Source organism: Oncorhynchus clarkii, chromosome 32 (genome assembly GCF_045791955.1).
Source record: "Oncorhynchus clarkii lewisi isolate Uvic-CL-2024 chromosome 32, UVic_Ocla_1.0, whole genome shotgun sequence".
NCBI classification, from domain to species: domain Eukaryota; kingdom Metazoa; phylum Chordata; class Actinopteri; order Salmoniformes; family Salmonidae; genus Oncorhynchus; species Oncorhynchus clarkii.
This window is the reverse complement of record NC_092178.1, coordinates 10,025,770-10,042,657: the sequence shown is the minus strand read 5'-3', so window position 1 is coordinate 10,042,657 and position 16,888 is coordinate 10,025,770. Positions and strand designations below refer to the sequence as shown.

The 16,888-nt window shown below is 44.4% G+C and overlaps 1 pseudogene; it reads right to left on the bottom strand.

The window, feature by feature from the left end:
- Positions 1-477: 477 nt before the first annotated feature.
- Positions 478-13,502, bottom strand: LOC139391616 (uncharacterized; annotated as a pseudogene).
- Between the last annotated feature and the right edge of the window lie 3,386 nt (positions 13,503-16,888).

Here is a 16,888-nt window from a genome sequence, read left to right as displayed (position 1 = left end):
ACAGGAAACACAGGGATAAATACACTGGCCCAGAGAAACAGGAAACACAGGGATAAATACATTGGCCCAGAGAGACAGGAAACACAGGGATAAATACACTGGCCCAGAGAGACAGGAAACACAGGGATAAATACACTGGCCCAGAGAGACAGGAAACACAGGGATAAATACACTGGCCCAGAGAGACAGGAAACACAGGGATAAATACACTGGCCCAGAGAGACAGGAAACACAGGGATAAATACACTGGTACAGAGAGACAGGAAACACAGGGATAAATACACTAGTACAGAGAGACAGGAAACACAGGGATAAATACACTGGCCCAGAGAGACAGGAAACACAGGGATAAATACACTGGGGAAAACAAGCGACACCTGGAGGGGGTGTAGACAATAAGGAGGACAGGTGAAACTGATCAGGGTGTGACATAATCGATCTGCTTCTGATCATGCTGATGGGCTCTATGTGATCAGGTCAGGTGTTCCCTAACAGGTCCATCATGAAGGAGATGTAGACGACTGTGAGGCGGAGCGTCTCGATACGAGACAGCCTCTTCTCGTAGACAAAGGTCGGCTCTTTGCTCCACAGCTCGTCGAAGGCCTCGTTCAGACTGAACATCCTCATCCTCTTCCTCTCCCGAACGTTAGCCACCTTGACGCTGGCCCACGTTGATCACACACCTCCGCTTTGACTGCCCGGTGTGTGTGTGAGAGGTGTGTGTGTGTGTGTGAGGTGTGTGTGTGTGAGAGGTGTGTGTGTTTGAGAGATATGTGTGAGAGGTGTGTGTGTGTGTGTCTGAGGTGTGTGTGTGTGAGAGGGGTGTGTGTTTGAGAGGTGTGTGTGTGTGAGAGAGGTGTGTGTGTGTGTGTGTGTGTGTGTGTGTGTGTGTGTGTGTGTGTGTGTGTGTGTGTGTGAGAGAGAGGTGTGCGTGTGTGTGTGTGAGAGAGGTGTGTGTGTTTGAGAGGTGTGTGTGTGTGAGAAAGAGCCTGGGGTGTAGGTATAGGCAGGTGTGGCCTTCTCATGCAGGTGATGTCAGGTGTGTTCCTCTTCGGTTGTGCCTGTCTCCTGGTGACTCGCATTAACGTAGCAGAGGTCATAGTACCGGCCCCGGTAGCCTGTCGCGGGGAGAGAGCTGCCTGTGAGCTGTTTTGACACCGAACTAGACTTTGTGTGAATCTCCATGAGGTTTATGTCACTGACAACATCACGCAGCACAGAGGCCTCTCCATTTAAAACACACACAACAAGTGTTGAATCTTTAAGGATCTGTATGGAGGGGGGAGGTAATGAATATATAGTCCTGTAACTTTAGGAATTCAACCAAGTAAAATAATGTAGAATCTGAACCGTAGCTAGATTTAGGTGAACACCATTCACTTTAAGCCTGATGAGAACTGGACACGGTCGCCAGACTTGGGTGTGTACTGGCAGACATCAATCCTAGTTTTATTCTAGATTTTAAAATCCTAGTAAGGCAGTTGGGGCCAAAAGATCATGATTTTAACTTAAAAGTATAGTAAAAATCAACACCTTTTAGGTGATTATTGAATATCTGTGTAATCCCCACCTAAGGTGTCCAAATCCTGTCAGACCGCCACACGGTGAGTTCCTCTTTGGCTCGAGTCCAACCGCCAAACCGTCAACGGTCCTGCTGTTTTAAGTCTCTTCTGTCCTTTCCCTCAGCGACACGCCTTTCATGTCCTCATACTTCTAAACAGAGTCCGGTTCAGAAGTGAACTGTGAGCTGGGTCGGGTATGAAAGAAGAGCAGGAGCTTAAGCCTGTGAGATTTGACCACCATTTGATGTGTTGTCCATCTGCTTGAGGCCTCAACGAGGTAGTGGACAGGAGAGCCAGTCCAACCCAAGGGTCATTCAGTGCTGTTTGCTCTCTTCTCTCTCTCTCCTCCACTTACACAGGCCAGAGAGAGAAAGACACCAAATAGTACATTTCCAACTGTCACTGTCCACCACAAGGCTTTCTGGTGCAAAGGAGTGTAAATAGCTGCTGGTTCCCATGATAGGAGGACAGTATCCACACAGCGATATAGGCCTGGAGGGGAGGTCGGAGGAGAAGAGGGGAGGAAAGAAGGAGAGGAAGATGGCAGGGGAGAGTAGTAAATATGGAGAGTAGGCCAAAGGAGGAAGGCAGAGGAAGAGAGGAAGAGATGAGGCCTGAGTAGAGAGGAGAGGAGGAGAGAAGAGGAGTCCAGAAGAGGAGAGGCCTGAATAAGAGATGAGCGATGCCAGAGAGAAGGGCAGAGAAAGAGATGAAGAGATGAGGCCAGAAGAGGAGAGGCCTGAGTAGAGAGGAGAGAAGAGGTGAGGCCTGAGTAGAGAGGAGAGAAGAGGAGAGGCCTGAATAAGAGATGAGCGATGCCAGAGAGAAGGGCAGAGAAAGAGATGAAGAGATGAGGCCAGAAGAGGAGAGGCCTGAGTAGAGAGGAGAGAAGAGGAGAGGCCTGAGTAGAGAGGAGAGAAGAGGAGAGGCCTGAGTAGAGAGAAGGAGAGAAGAGGAGAGGCCTGAATAAGAGAGGAGAGAAGGCTAGAGGAGGAGAGGCCTGAGTAAGAGAGGATAGGAGGAGAGAAGAGGCGAGGAGAGGCCTGAGTAGAGAGGATAGGAGGAGAGAAGAGGAGAGTCCTGAATAAGAGAGGAGAGGAGGAGAGAAGAGGAGAGGAGAGGCCTGAGTAGAGAGGATAGGAGGAGAGAAGAGGAGAGTCCTGAATAAGAGAGGAGAGGAGAGAAGAGGAGAGGAGAGGAGAGGCCTGAGTAGAGAGGATAGGAGGAGAGAAGAGGAGAGTCCTGAATAAGAGAGGAGAGGAGAAGAGGAGAGGCCTGAATAAGAGAGGAGAGGAGGCCAGAAGAGGAGAGGCCTGAGTAAGAGAGGAGAGGAAGAGAGGAGAGAAGAGGAGAGGCCTGAATAAGAGAGGAGAGGAGGCCAGAGGAGGAGAGGCCTGAGTAAGAGAGGATAGGAGGAGAGAAGAGGAGAGGTCTGAATAAGAGAGGAGAGGAGGCCAGAGGAGGAGAGGCCTGAGTAAGAGAGGATAGGAGGAGAGAAGAGGAGATTCCTGAATAAGAGAGGAGAGGAGGAGAGAAGAGGAGAGACCTGAATAAGAGAGGAGAGAAGGCCAGAGGAGAAGAGACCTGAATAAGAGAGGAGAGAAGGCCAGAAGAGGAGAGACCTGAATAAGAGAGGAGAGGAGGCCAGAATAGGAGAGACCTGAATAAGAGAGGAGAGAAGGCCAGAAGAGGAGAGACCTGAATGTGAGAGGAGAGGAGGCCATATGAGGAGAGACCTGAATAAGAGAGGAGAGAAGGCCAGAGGAGGAGAGGCCTGAATAAGAGAGGAGAGAAGGAGAGAAGAGGAGAGGCCTGAATAAGAGAGGAGAGAAGGAGAGAAGAGGAGAGGCCTGAATAAGAGAGGAGAGGAGGCCATAGGAGGAGAGACCTGAATAAGAGAGGAGAGGAGGCCAGAGGAGGAGAGGCCTGAGTAAGTGAGGAGAGGAGGAGAGAAGAGGAGAGGCCTGAATAAGAGAGGAGATGAGGCCAGAGGAGGAGAGGCCTGAGTAAGAGAGAAAAGAAGGAGAGAAGTAGAGGAGAGGAGAGAAAGAGAGAAGGCCAGGGTTTAACTAGGGGTCCTCAGGAATGGACCTTATCCACACTGGAACGCTGTGGGACACTTCATCCTGACCTGGAGTGCAAACTCACAACCCTCTTCAGAACAACAATTCATACTCAGAAAGCACACTCATCCATACCACTGAACCGGAAAAGCCATATGGTCTGGGTCTGGGGGGGCACAGTACAACAGCGTTTGGTGCACAGGAGGTTGGCGGTACATTAATTGGGGAGGAAAGGTTTGTGGTAATGGCTGTCGCGGAATCAGTTGAATGGAATCAAATACATCAAACACATGGTTTGATGCCATTGCATTTGTTCCGTTCCAGCCATTATTATGAGCCGCCCTCCCCTCACCAGCCTCCACTGGAATGGTATGATATGTGTGTTCAGGTGTGTGTGTGTCAGCACTCAAAGTTGAGTAGTTCTCCTTAATCTCTAACCTCTTCTCCCTGACCTGCCCCCCACCTCTCTCTCTCTCTCTCTCTCTCTCTCTCTCTCTCTCTCTCTCTCTCTCTCTCTCTCTCTCTCTCTCTCTCTCTCTCTCTCTCTCTCTCTCTCTCTCTCTCTCTCTCTCTCTCTCTCTCTCTCTCTCTCGTCCTGGCTCCTGGCGGGAGGGTAAACGGCGACATTCCAGTGGTAGTCGTTGAAATACTGAGAAAGCACAGCTGGATGGAGATATGAGGTAATCTCAACCTGGGGCTGCTGGGTAAATATTGGTCTTAAATAAGAAATAAAACCCCAAAGAGACACAGACAGACAGACAGACAGGCAGGCAGGCAGGCAGACAGACAGACAGACAGACAGACAGACAGACAGACAGACAGACAGACAGACAGGCAGGCAGGCAGGCAGGCAGGCAGGCAGGCAGACAGACAGGTTGACATCAATCCACTTTAAAAGCCCTTTTTAACCTGACCAGAAGTCTGTGTTGACCCACAGGCTGCTGAGCTGTTTATACAGTGGTCATCTCTAACTAATGACTACAGACTGGTCTCTCTGAGGGACAGAGAGGAAAGTTGAGAGGCAGTGTGAGAGAGAGAGCTAAATATGGAGGAAACGGTGGGAGGTAGACAGGAAAAGACAGAAATAATTTAAAAAATACATTGTTTCTTAACTCTTCTCCTGCTCTCTAAGTTACATTGGTGTCTGTGTCTCTGTGTGTGTGTGTGTGTGTGCGTGTGTGTGCGTGTGTATGTGCGTGTGTGTGTGTGCACGTAGACTGCCGTGTGTTTCAACAGAGGTCTTAGGGAGGGAGAGGAGGGAAAGATGGTGAAGAATGTGAGACTGGGTAGGTGAGAGGGAGTGGGGGATGGAAGGATCTCCCCTTCCTCAAGACAAGCAGAGCTATTTCTCTCTGTGCTCCTGTTGTGAGGTTGTCCTCCATCCCCACAATAACACACACACACACACACACACACACACACACACACACACACACAGCCTGAAACTCAACTTTTCCTCCCCTTCATGTTGTTTTATCTGCTACTATCTCCTAATATCTCCTACTATCTCCTACTATCTCCTACTATCTCCTACTAAGTCCTACGATCTCCTTCGATCTACTATCTCCTACTATCTCCTACTATCTCCTACTATCTCCTACTATCTCATACTATCTCCTACTAAGTCCTACGATCTCCTTCGATCTACTATCTCCTACTATCTCATACTATCTCCTAGTATTTAAGAACTCCTTAAGAGTCTGTTGAAGCACCCGTGCTTCAATCTAAGTAACATAATAAAAAAAATCCCCATAAAATGTTGCGTCTCAGTCCACCGCTTCCGCCTAAACAGTATGTCAGTCTTCTTCATCTGCGGTGGAAGCTGGCTGAGCTACTGCAATGTTTGTCAGACCAAGAGACATGGTCGAAAATCTCACAAAAAACGTATGTAGCATCCGTACGGTTGGGGAAGACTCTCGCGAACACGATGGCGTTCTCCATTTTGCTCTATGACCCCCACATGCCCCACGTGACTCGTTTGAAGGTAACCCATACAAATGAATGGCGGTAAACTCAGAAAAAAAAGAAATGTCCTCTCACTGTCAACTGCGTTTATTTTCAGCAAACTCAACATGTGTAAATATTTGAATGAACATAACAAGATTCAACAACTGAGACATAAACTAAGCAAGTTCCCACAGACATGTGACCAACAGAAATGGAATAATGTCTCCCTGAACAAAGGTCAAAATCAAAAATCAAAAGTAACAGTCAGTATCTGGTGTGGCCACCAGCTGCATTAAGTACTGCAGTGCATCTCCTCCTCATGGACTACACCAGATTTGCCAGTTCTTGCTGTTAGATGTTATCCCACTCTTCCACCAAGGCACCTGCAAGTTCCCGGACATTTCTGGGGGGAATGGCCCTAGCCCTCACCATCCGATCCAACAGGTCCCAGACGTGCTCAATGGGAATGAGATCCGGGCTCTTCGCTGGCCATGGCAGAACACTGACATTCCTGTCTTGCAGGAAATCACGCACAGAACGAGCAGTATGGCTGGTGGCGTTGGCATGCTGGAGGGTCATGTCAGGATGGGTCTGCCGGAAGGGTACCACATGAGGGAGGAGGATGTCTTCCCTGTAAAGCACAGTGTTGCGATTTCCTGCAATGACAACAAGCTCCGATGATGCTGTGACACACCGCCCCAGACCATGATGGACCTTCCACCTCCAAATCGATCCGCTCCAGAGCACAGGCCTCGGTGTAATGCTCATTCCTTCGACGATAAACGCAAATCCGACCATCATCCCTGGTGAGATCAAACCGCGACTCGTCAGTGAAGAGCACTTTTTGCCAGTCCTGTCTGGTCCAGCGACAGTGGGTTTGTGCCCATAGGCGACGTTGTTGCCTGTGATATCTGGTGAGGACCTGCCTTACAACAGGCCTACAAGCCCTCAGTCCAGCCTCTCAGCCTATTACGGACAGTCTGAGCACTGATAGAGGGATTGTGCGTTCCTGGTGTAACTCGGGCAGTTGTTGTTGCCATCCTGTACCTGTCTCGCGGGTGTGATGCTTGGAAGTACCGATCCTGTGCAGGTGTTGTTACACATGGTCTGCCACTGCGAGGATGATCAGCTGTCCGTCCTGTCTCCCCGTAGCGCTGTCTTAGACGTCTCACACCACGGACATTGCAATTTATTGCCCTGGCCACATCTGCAGTCCTTATGCCTCCTTGCAGCATGTCTAATGCACGTTCACGCAGATGAGCAGGGACCCTGGGCATCCTTCTTTTGTTGTTTTTCAGAGTCAGTAGAAGGGCCTCTTTAGTGTCTTAAGTTTTCATAACTGTGACCTTAATTGCCTACCGTCTGTAAGCTGTTAGTGTCTTAACGACCGTTCCTCAGGTGCATGTTCATTAATTGTTTATGGTTAATTAAACAAGCATGGGAAACAGTGTTTAAACCTTTTTATGCTGAGTTTAGTTCTGTGTTAAATACGTGTCAAAAAAATCTATACAGAATATATTTCCTGAGTTTTCTTAGGACAGACACTTCAAAACCTTATTCCATATTATTTTATTTTTTGCCTTTTATGAATGTGTTATTCAATGCGTTTCTATGGGCTATAGTAGTAAAGGCCAAATTCAACATGTTATCTAGGTTGTCCTAGCAATGTCCTGAGATTGTCTTGTGGTTGCAGAAGTTCCCTAAATGATCCATAAAGCTTTGTGGTATTCCTACCCGCAGAGAACCCGGCCCACTTCCTAGTGTATAATATATCATATTTGAGTAAAGATAGAAGACGTAGTATCCCAGCTAAGTAAATAGCTAAACATATGTGAGATCAACCACTGTTTCCTCTTACAGCCTCGTAACGAACAGCCATAAAACAGACAAGGGGTACAAAGTTTACTGAATCTCATGATGCAGTGTGAGCAGCAGGTGTTTGTGTGTGTGTGTGTGTGTGTGTGTGTGTGTGTGTGTGTGTGTGTGTGTGTGTGTGAGAGAGAGAGAGAGCGATTGACTAACTCGTCAGTCTTCAGCTATGCAAAAGACACTGCAGCATTCATCTCCTCTACTCATCACCCGTCCTATCAGGTTAGACACACACACACACACACACACACACACACACACACACACACACACACACACACACACACACACACACACACACACACGGTTAATATGAGGGAACGTTTGGGACCTGTGCAGTGAAAGTATGGATGACCTGGTGAGTGTGGCCTACCTCCCTGGAGCTGGCAGCAGAGCCTGGGACTATATTAGTCTCCACCCCTGCCTGCTGTGTGACCCTGCTGGGGCACTGCCCATCTGGAGAGAGGTAGGCATCCTCTTCTCTATTATCTCTGTAACTCGCTCCTCTTTCCAGGCTCCTCTTTCACTCTTTCTCTATCTACTTCTGTCTCCAGTTCTCTCACATCCCTTCTTTCTTCCTTCCCTCCCTCCCTGCGTACCAGCTCTATCTCTATCGGTCTCTCTCGCTCGCTCTCTCTCCCTCATGCCAGCATACAAAGACTGTAAGGTATAGCCAGGTTGTCAGTTGGTCTCTGAATAATGCATCTAGGTGGTTACTGTTCAGTCATTGGTCAATCATGTGACTCTCTCTCTCTCTCTCTCTCTCTCTGAATTGTATTCAATTCAAATTGCTTTATTGGCATGATGTAATAATGTACATATTGCCAAAGTGTACTTTGGAATTAAGTGATTACTTTAAAATATTAACAACAATAATAATCAGGATTGTCAACGGGACAATCAGTAACAACAATAATCAAGGGTCGTGCTGTACTCCACTCAATATTTATTTTTGGCTTAACTACATTATTACTGCTTGTAGTGACTATATGCTGTCTTCCTATACATGTACCACCTAATAGGATTTAGTTTTATTATGTGTGTGTGAGTTTTGTTTTGTCCTCTAAATAGGCCATCCCATTCAACAGTACAATGAATGTCATTGTTAGTATTGCTGTCTTTTTTATTAGATTTTTTATTGTAAAATAATAAACATACTATAAAATAAAAAAAACAATAATCAAGGGTCAAAATAACCATACAATGGACAATAACAATAACAATAAGCATACAGTAGAGGACATGTGCAGGTTGATTGGTCTGTCAGACACTGTCCCTCATCTTATAGCAGGCAGCAATGTAGTGCGCTGCTAACCCACAGCTCTATGCGTCCTCCCCCAACAGGATGGGTAGCCTACTCTCATCAGAGAGGTCTTTGAAACCTTGAATAAGGGTTTCAAATTTGGGGAAACAGCACTCTGATTGTTTTATATTTTCCGTCTCAGGTTCTGCTGTGGTGCAGTGGTTGCACAGCCTTTCCTCCACAGGGAGCCAGGTTTTCCTGTTGTGCAGTGGTTGCACAGCCTTTCCTCTACAGGGAGCCAGCTTTTCCTGTGTCTACCCTTCTCAATGGCAAGGCTGTGCTCACTGAGCCTATACTTTGTCATTGATTTCCTAAGGTTTTGATCAGTAACCATGGTCTAATAGTTTGCCATGGTGGACTGTCGATTTAGGGCCAGACAGCACTGAATTTTGCTTTGTGCTTGTGTTTCCCAATAAGTAATGTAGTTTTGTTTTGACTGTGTTGTAATGTGTTTTATTCTGATTGATTGGATGTTCTGGTCCTGAGGCTTCAGTGTGTTAGTAGAACAGGTTTGTGAACTCAGCCCCAGGACCAGCTGGATGAGGGGACTGAGGCTTCAGTGTGTTAGTAGAACAGGTTTGTGAATTCGGCCCCAGGACCAGCTGGATGAGGGGACTGAGGCTTCAGTGTGTTAGTAGAACAGGTTAGTGAACTCAGCCCCAGGACCAGCTGGATGAGGGGTCTGAGGCTTCAGTGTGTTAGTAGAACAGGTTTGTGAATTCGGCCCCAGGACCAGCTGGATGAGGGGACTGAGGCTTCAGTGTGTTAGTAGAACAGGTTTGTGAATTCGGCCCCAGGACCAGCTGGATGAGGGGACTGAGGCTTCAGTGTGTTAGTAGAACAGGTTAGTGAACTCAGCCCCAGGACCAGCTGGATGAGGGGTCTGAGGCTTCAGTGTGTTAGTAGAACAGGTTTGTGAATTCGGCCCCAGGACCAGCTGGATGAGGGGACTGAGGCTTCAGTGTGTTAGTAGAACAGGTTTGTGAACTCAGTCCCAGGACCAGCTGGATGAGGGGACTGAGGCTTCAGTGTGTTAGTAGAACAGGTTTGTGAACTCAGCCCCAGGACCAGCTGGATGAGGGGACTCTTTTCCTTGCTCATCTCTTGGTATTGCAGGGCTTGGTAATGATATGAGATGGGGTCACTGTATTTTAGATGTTTACTAAACTGAATTGCACTTTTTTGTTTGTATTATGTGTGGATATTGGCCTAATTCTGCCCTACATTAATTCTTTGTAGGTTTCCTCTAGACAAGTAGAAGAATCTTACAGAACTCTGCATGCAGGGTTTCAATGGGTTGTTTGTCCCATTGGGTGAAATCTTGTTTTGCAAGTGGACCCCACACCTCACTGTCATAAAGTTCAATTGGTTCAATAACACATTAAATTCGTTTAAGCCAAGGTATTTGAATTTAAATTAGTTTTTTAATGGCGTATAATGCCCTCTCTCAGTTAATTCACTGCCTCATTAAGGTGTCCAGTAGAGCTTATTTTAAACCTAAGTAATTGTAATGTGTGCAGTACTCTATATATTTAAACATAAGTAATTATAGTGTGTGCAGTACTCTATATATTTAAACATAAGTAATTGTAGTGTGTGCAGTACTCTATATATTTAAACCTAAGTAATTGTAGTGTGTGCAGTACTCTATATATTTAAACATAAGTAATTATAGTGTGTGCAGTACTCTATATATTTAAACATAAGTAATTGTAGTGTGTGCAGTACTCTATATATTTAAACCTAAGTAATTGTAGTGTGTGCAGTACTCTATATATTTAAACCTAAGTAATTGTAGTGTGTGCAATAGTCTATATATTTTGTACCAATTGAGAACTTTGGTCTAAGTCCCTGAGATCTCAATCTTCTCTGGAAAATCATTATTTTACTATTTTTGGGGTTTACTGCTCCAGCAGGTCCAGGCTCTGCTGTAGGCCATGTGCTGTGGGTGACAGCAGGTGCATGTCATATATGAAGAGCAGGCATTTAACCTCTGAACTGTGGAGACTAACACTAGGGGCTGAGGATTTTTCTAGAATAGTGCCTAATTCGTTGGTGTAAATATTGAAGAGCATGGGGCTGAGAATGCAACCCTGGCGAAAAGCCCTGACCCTGGTTAAACAATTATTACATTTTCCTGCGAATTTTGATGCTGCACGTATTGATTTAATTATGTCATATATTTTACTCCATACACCAGTTTCAATGACTTTGTAGAACAGTATGCCAAATAGAATCAAATGCTTTTTAGAAGTCAATAAAGCAAATGTATATTTTGTTATTATTTTGGTGGACATGTTTATCTATCAGGGTGTGTAGGGTGTAAATATGATTGGTTGTGCAATGTTTTGGTGTAAATATGATCAGTCATGTGATGTTTTGGTATAAATCCAATTTGGCTTTTACTCAAGACGTTGTGTTTATTAAGGAAGTTTAGAACTCTTACATTTATAATACTTCAGAAAACCTTCCCCAGGTTACTGTTCACACAAATGCCTCTGGAATTGTTAGCATCAAATTTGTCTCCGTTAAAGATTGGGGTTATGAGTCCTTGGTTCCAGATGTTCGGGAAATAACCTACACGCAGGATCAAATGAAACTGTTTTAATATAGCTAATTGACATTTTGTTCTAGTGAGTTTGAGCATCTCACGTAGGATGCCAATTTGACCGGTGTTGTAGAGTGTTTTAAAATGGGTTGTCCATATGTCACCATTTTGTATCACTAATTCCTGTTGTTTAGAAAAATGTTTTTTTTTGGGGGGGGGTTCCAATTTTGCCAGAAGTTGTTTGTATTTGGACTCTTTAATTAATGGCAGTTGCTTGCTGTTGTACTGGGCTTTTTTTTTTTTTAGTTCTGAGTGTACGTTTATAGAGTTTTAAAGTGTCACAGCAATGAAGGCGTAATTCACCATTATTTGGGTCTCTGAGCTTTTGGTTGGAAAGTGTTTATGTTTTTCCTGTTAATTTACAATCTGTATCAAATCATCTGTAGTCTTTATTTTAGTTGTGCTTCTTTTGCTGTATGCCTGAATATATTGTTAATGTTTTTTTACTGCTACGTTGATGTCTTCTTTGGTGTGAGTGTATGTGGTATACAGAAAGTTAGGAGTGTCTGGATTTTTTGATTACCGGTTGCTTTCTGGTATTCTTCTGTGCTATTTTAGAACCATCTGAATGCCTTTCTGATGTTGTACAGCTTACTGGGCTGTGAATGAGTGGTTGTTTCCATGTCTGGCTTGACAGTGAATGAGCTGAGAGAGAAAGGGTCAATGTCTGTAATCATACATTGACTGTGCTGTGGACAAGAGGTGAGCAGTAGTTGAATCTCCCCAAAGAGTCCTTGTAAAATACCATTGACAAAGTACAGACCCAGGCTTCGACAGAGCTGTAACAGATCCCTTCCGTTTTTGTTGATGGTGCTGTCACTGTTGTTTCTATGGGGGGGAGATTAAGGCAGTTAGAAACAGTATGGCCTGTAATAAAGCTGTCCCCTCGTGTGGTCGTTAGATCAGGTAGTGTTCCCGTGTGCGTATTTGTGTCCCTACAGATGAGCACATTTCCCTGGGTCTGGAAATGGCACGTCTCTTCCTCAAGGGTGGAAAATATCTCCTTTGAGTAACATGGGGATTCTGAAGGGAGAATATACAGTGCGTTCTAGAAGAATACAGAACGTGTTACTTTTCCCACATTTTGTCACGTTAAAGCCCTATTCTAAAATTTATTAAATAGCCCATAATACCCCATAATGACAAGGCAAAAACAGTCCAGGGGTTCCCAAACTTTTTCACTCAGACCTCCATTGCAGAAAAAGGTTATTTCTTGCAATTCCACAAATATGGTCATGGGGTGTACAGAACATATTGCCGTTGTATAGCCCTTTTTTCTTGAAATTCTATACATTTTGACGTGACTATTGTGTATTCATTTGATATTTGAGTGACTCGTACATTACTACAACATTCGGTAAGTATTCAGACCTCTTGACTTTTTCCACATTTTGTCACGTTAAAGCCTTATTCTAAAATGTATTAAATAGTGTTTTCCTCATCGATCTACACATTATACCCCATAATGACAAAGCAAAAACAGGTTTAAAAAAAATAAACAATTAATCATTAATAATAATAATAATAATAATAAACTGAAATCAAATCAAATTTTATTTGTCACATGCACAATACAACAGGTGTAGACTTTAAAGTGAAATGCTAACTTACAAGCCCTTAACCACCAATGCAGTTTTAAGAAAATACCAACCATTTTTTTGTTTATTTACAAGAAAGAAATATAAAAAATAATGTAAGAAATAAGAGTAACAAATAATTAAAGAGCAGCAGTAAATTACATTAATAATACAGGGGGTACCGGTACAGAGTCAATGTGTGGGAGCACCTGTTATAGTCGAGGTAATTGAGGTAATATGTACATGTAGGTAGAGTTATTAAAGTGACTATGCATAGATGATAACAACAAAGAGTAACAGGAGCATAGAAGGGGGGGGACAATGCAAATAGTCTGGGTAGCCATTTGATTCGCTGTTCAGGAGTCTTGTAGCTTGGGGGTAGAAGCTGTTTAGAACCCTATTGGACCTAGACTTGGCACTCCGGTACTGCTTGTCGTACGGTAGCAGAGAGAACAGTCTATGACTTGGGTGGCTGGAGTCTTTGGCCATTTTTAGTGCCTTCTGACAGTGCCTGGTGTAGAGGTCCTGGATGGCAGGCAGCTTGGCCCCGGTGAAGTACTGGGCCGTACGCATTACCCTCTGTAGTGCCTTGCGGTCGGAGGCCGAGCAGTTGCCATACCAGGCATTGATGCAACCCGTCAGGATGCTCTCGATTGTGCAGCTGTAAAACCTTTTGAGGATCTGAGGACCCATGCCAAATCTTTTCAGTCTCCTGAGGGGGAATAGGTTTTGTCGTGCCCTCTTCACGACTGTCTTGGTGTGCTTGGACCATGTTAGTTTGTTGGTGATGTGGACACCAAGGAACTTGAAGCTCTCAATCTGCTCCCCTGCATCCCCATCGATGAGAATGGGGGCATACTCGGTCCTCCTTTTCCTGTAGTCCACAATCATCTCCTTTGTCTTGATCACGTTGAGAGAGAGGTTGTTGACCACACGGTCAGGTCTCTGACCTCCTCCCTATAGGCTGTGATTGTCTTGGCTGTGTGCTTAGGGTCGTTGTCCTGTTGGAAGGTGAACCTTCAATCTGTCTGTACTTTGCTCTGTTCATCTTTCCCTCGATCCTGACTAGTCTCCCAGTCCCTACCGCTGAAAAACATCCCCACAGCATGATGTTGCCACCGCCATACTTCACCGTAGGGATGGTGCCACGTTTCCTCCAGACGTGATGCTTGGCATTCAGGCCAAAGAGTTCTATATTGGTTTCATCAGGCCAGAGAATCTTATTTCTCATGGTCTGAGAGTCCTTTAGGTGCCTTCTGGCAAACTCCAAGAGGGCTGTTATGTACCTTTTACTGAGGAGTGGCTTCCGTCAGGCCACTCTACCCTAAAGGCCTGATTGGTGGAGTGCTGCAGAGATGGTTGTCCTTCTGGAAGGTTCTCCCATCTCGACAGAGGAACTCTGGAGCTCTGTCAGAGTGACCATCGGGTTCTTGGTCACCTCCCTGACCAAGGTCCTTCTCCCCCAGGTCTAGGAAGAGTCTTGATGGTTCCAAGCATCTTCCATTTAAGAATAATGGAGTCCACTGTTTTCTTGGGGACATTCAATGTTGCAGAATTTTTTTCGGTACCCTTCCCCAGATCTGTGCCTCAACACAATCCTGTCTCAGAGCTCTACGGACAATTCCTTCGACCTCATGGTTTGGCTTTTTCTCTGACATGCCCTATCAACTGTGGGACTTTATGTAGACAGGTGTGTGCCTTTTAAATCATATCCAATCGATTGAATATTATGTCTTGACTATTATTATTATACAAATAATTAATAATAATTTTCAGTAAATAATAATAATTAAAAAAAATTATACAAATAGAAAATAGTCAAATAAAAAAGTTTGTCCAAACTTTTGACTGGTACTGTATGCAAGTAAGTTATTTCTGATTTTTCTTTTGATATAAATTTGCTAAAATCTCTAAAAACCTGTTTTCGCTTTGTCATAATGGGGTATTGTGTGTAGATTGATGAGGAAAATGTTTTATTTAATACATTTTAGAATAAGGCTGTAACGTAGCAAAATATGGAACAAGTCAAGAGGTCTGAATACTTTCCGAATGCATATTGTATATTGCGCAAAGCAACACATATTTTTCTGTCTGTAAAAGTTATTTTTTCAGGTTTTTTGAGGGGATCAATTCGATTTTGTAGTTGGGATTTGTACCAAATGATCAATCCTCCAGAGTCTCTGCTTCTATTGACAGAGCTGTGTTTCTTTGATAGCGTGATTACCTCTGTAGCCTGTGGGACAGTGAGTGACGATGTCTGCCTTACACCATGTCTCCCGCAGAATGATGACGTCAACATCTTTAAGATTTTTGTTGAACTGCAGTGCTAAACTCTTCAGTCCAAAGGTTGGGGAGTCTAGGCCCTGTGATTTCATGTTGCAAGAAGAAAGAATAACACTGTATAAAACAGTAACTATTAACTGCTAAGTTGTTAAGAACAATGGATAACAGCAAGCATTCCTTCTCTTTTGCTCACGTTTAGTGCAATAGTTGTGTGACAAATTTTTTTGTCAGAGACTCCAGTCACCCAAGTCATAGACTGTTCTCTCTGCTACCGCACGGCAAGCAGTACCGGAGTGCCAAGTCTAGGTCCAGAAGGCTCCTTAACAGCTTCTACCCCCAAGCCATAAGACTGCTGAACAATTAATCAAATGGCCACCGGACTATTTACATTGACCCCACCCTTTTGTTTTGACACTGCTTCTACTCTCTGTTTATTATCTATGCATAGTCACTTTACAAATGACCTCGACTAACCTTTAGCCCCACACATTGACACGGTACCGGTACCCCCTGTATATAGCCTCCACATTGACTCTGTACCATAACCCCCTGTATATAGCCTCCACATTGACTCTGTACTATAACCCCCTGTATATAGCCTCCACATTGACTCTGTACCATAACCCCCTGTATATAGCCTCCACATTGACTCTGTACCGGTACCCCCTGTATATAGCCTCCACATTGACTCTGTACCATAACCCCCTGTATATAGCCTCCACATTGACTCTGTACCATAACCCCCTGTATATAGCCTCCACATTGACTCTGTACCGGTACCCCCTGTATATAGCCTCCACATTGACTCTGTACCGTAACCCCCTGTATATAGCCTCCACATTGACTCTGTACTGTAACACCCTGTATAAATCCTTGTTATTGTTATGTAAATGTATTGTGCTACTTTTTGATTGATTCGATTTTTTAAACTTTAGTTTATTTAGTAAATATTTTATTAACTCTATTTCTTGAACTACATTGTTGGTTAAGGACTTGTAAGTAAGCATTTCACTGTAAGATCTACACCTGTTGTATTCAGCACATGACAATTACAATTTGATTTGATTGTGTGTGTGTTTGTGTGAGAGTGTGTGTATGTGTGTGTGTGTGTGTGTGTGTGTGTTTACTGGATGTACTGAATTCCTACAGAATTCTCCTGTCCTCCTAGGGCCTCCACACAGCTGCGCTGGTCCTGCTGTTGGGCCCCGTGGAGGGGGGCCAGGTCTGGGCCAGGGGGCTGCCTCTCTGGTCTGGTAGAGGTGGTGGTCTGGTGTGGGGTAGTAGACTGCGCCCGGTCTAATCTTGAGGCTTTCTCTCTCTCTTAATTCAATTTAAATTCAAAGGGGTTTATTGACATGGGAAACATATGTTTACATTGCCGAAGGAAGTGAAATAGATACTAAACAAAAGTCAAATAAAGAATCATAAATTAACAGTAAACATTACACTCACAAAAGTTTCAAAAGAATAAAGACATTCCAAATGTCATAGTATGTATGTACAGTGTTGTAACAATGTGCAAATAGTTGAAGTCACTAGCCACTTTAAACTATGCCACTTTATGTTTATATACCCTACATTACTCATCTCATATGTATATACTGTACTCGATACCATCTACTGCATCTTGCCTATGCCGTTCTGTACCATCACTCATTCATATATCTTTATGTACA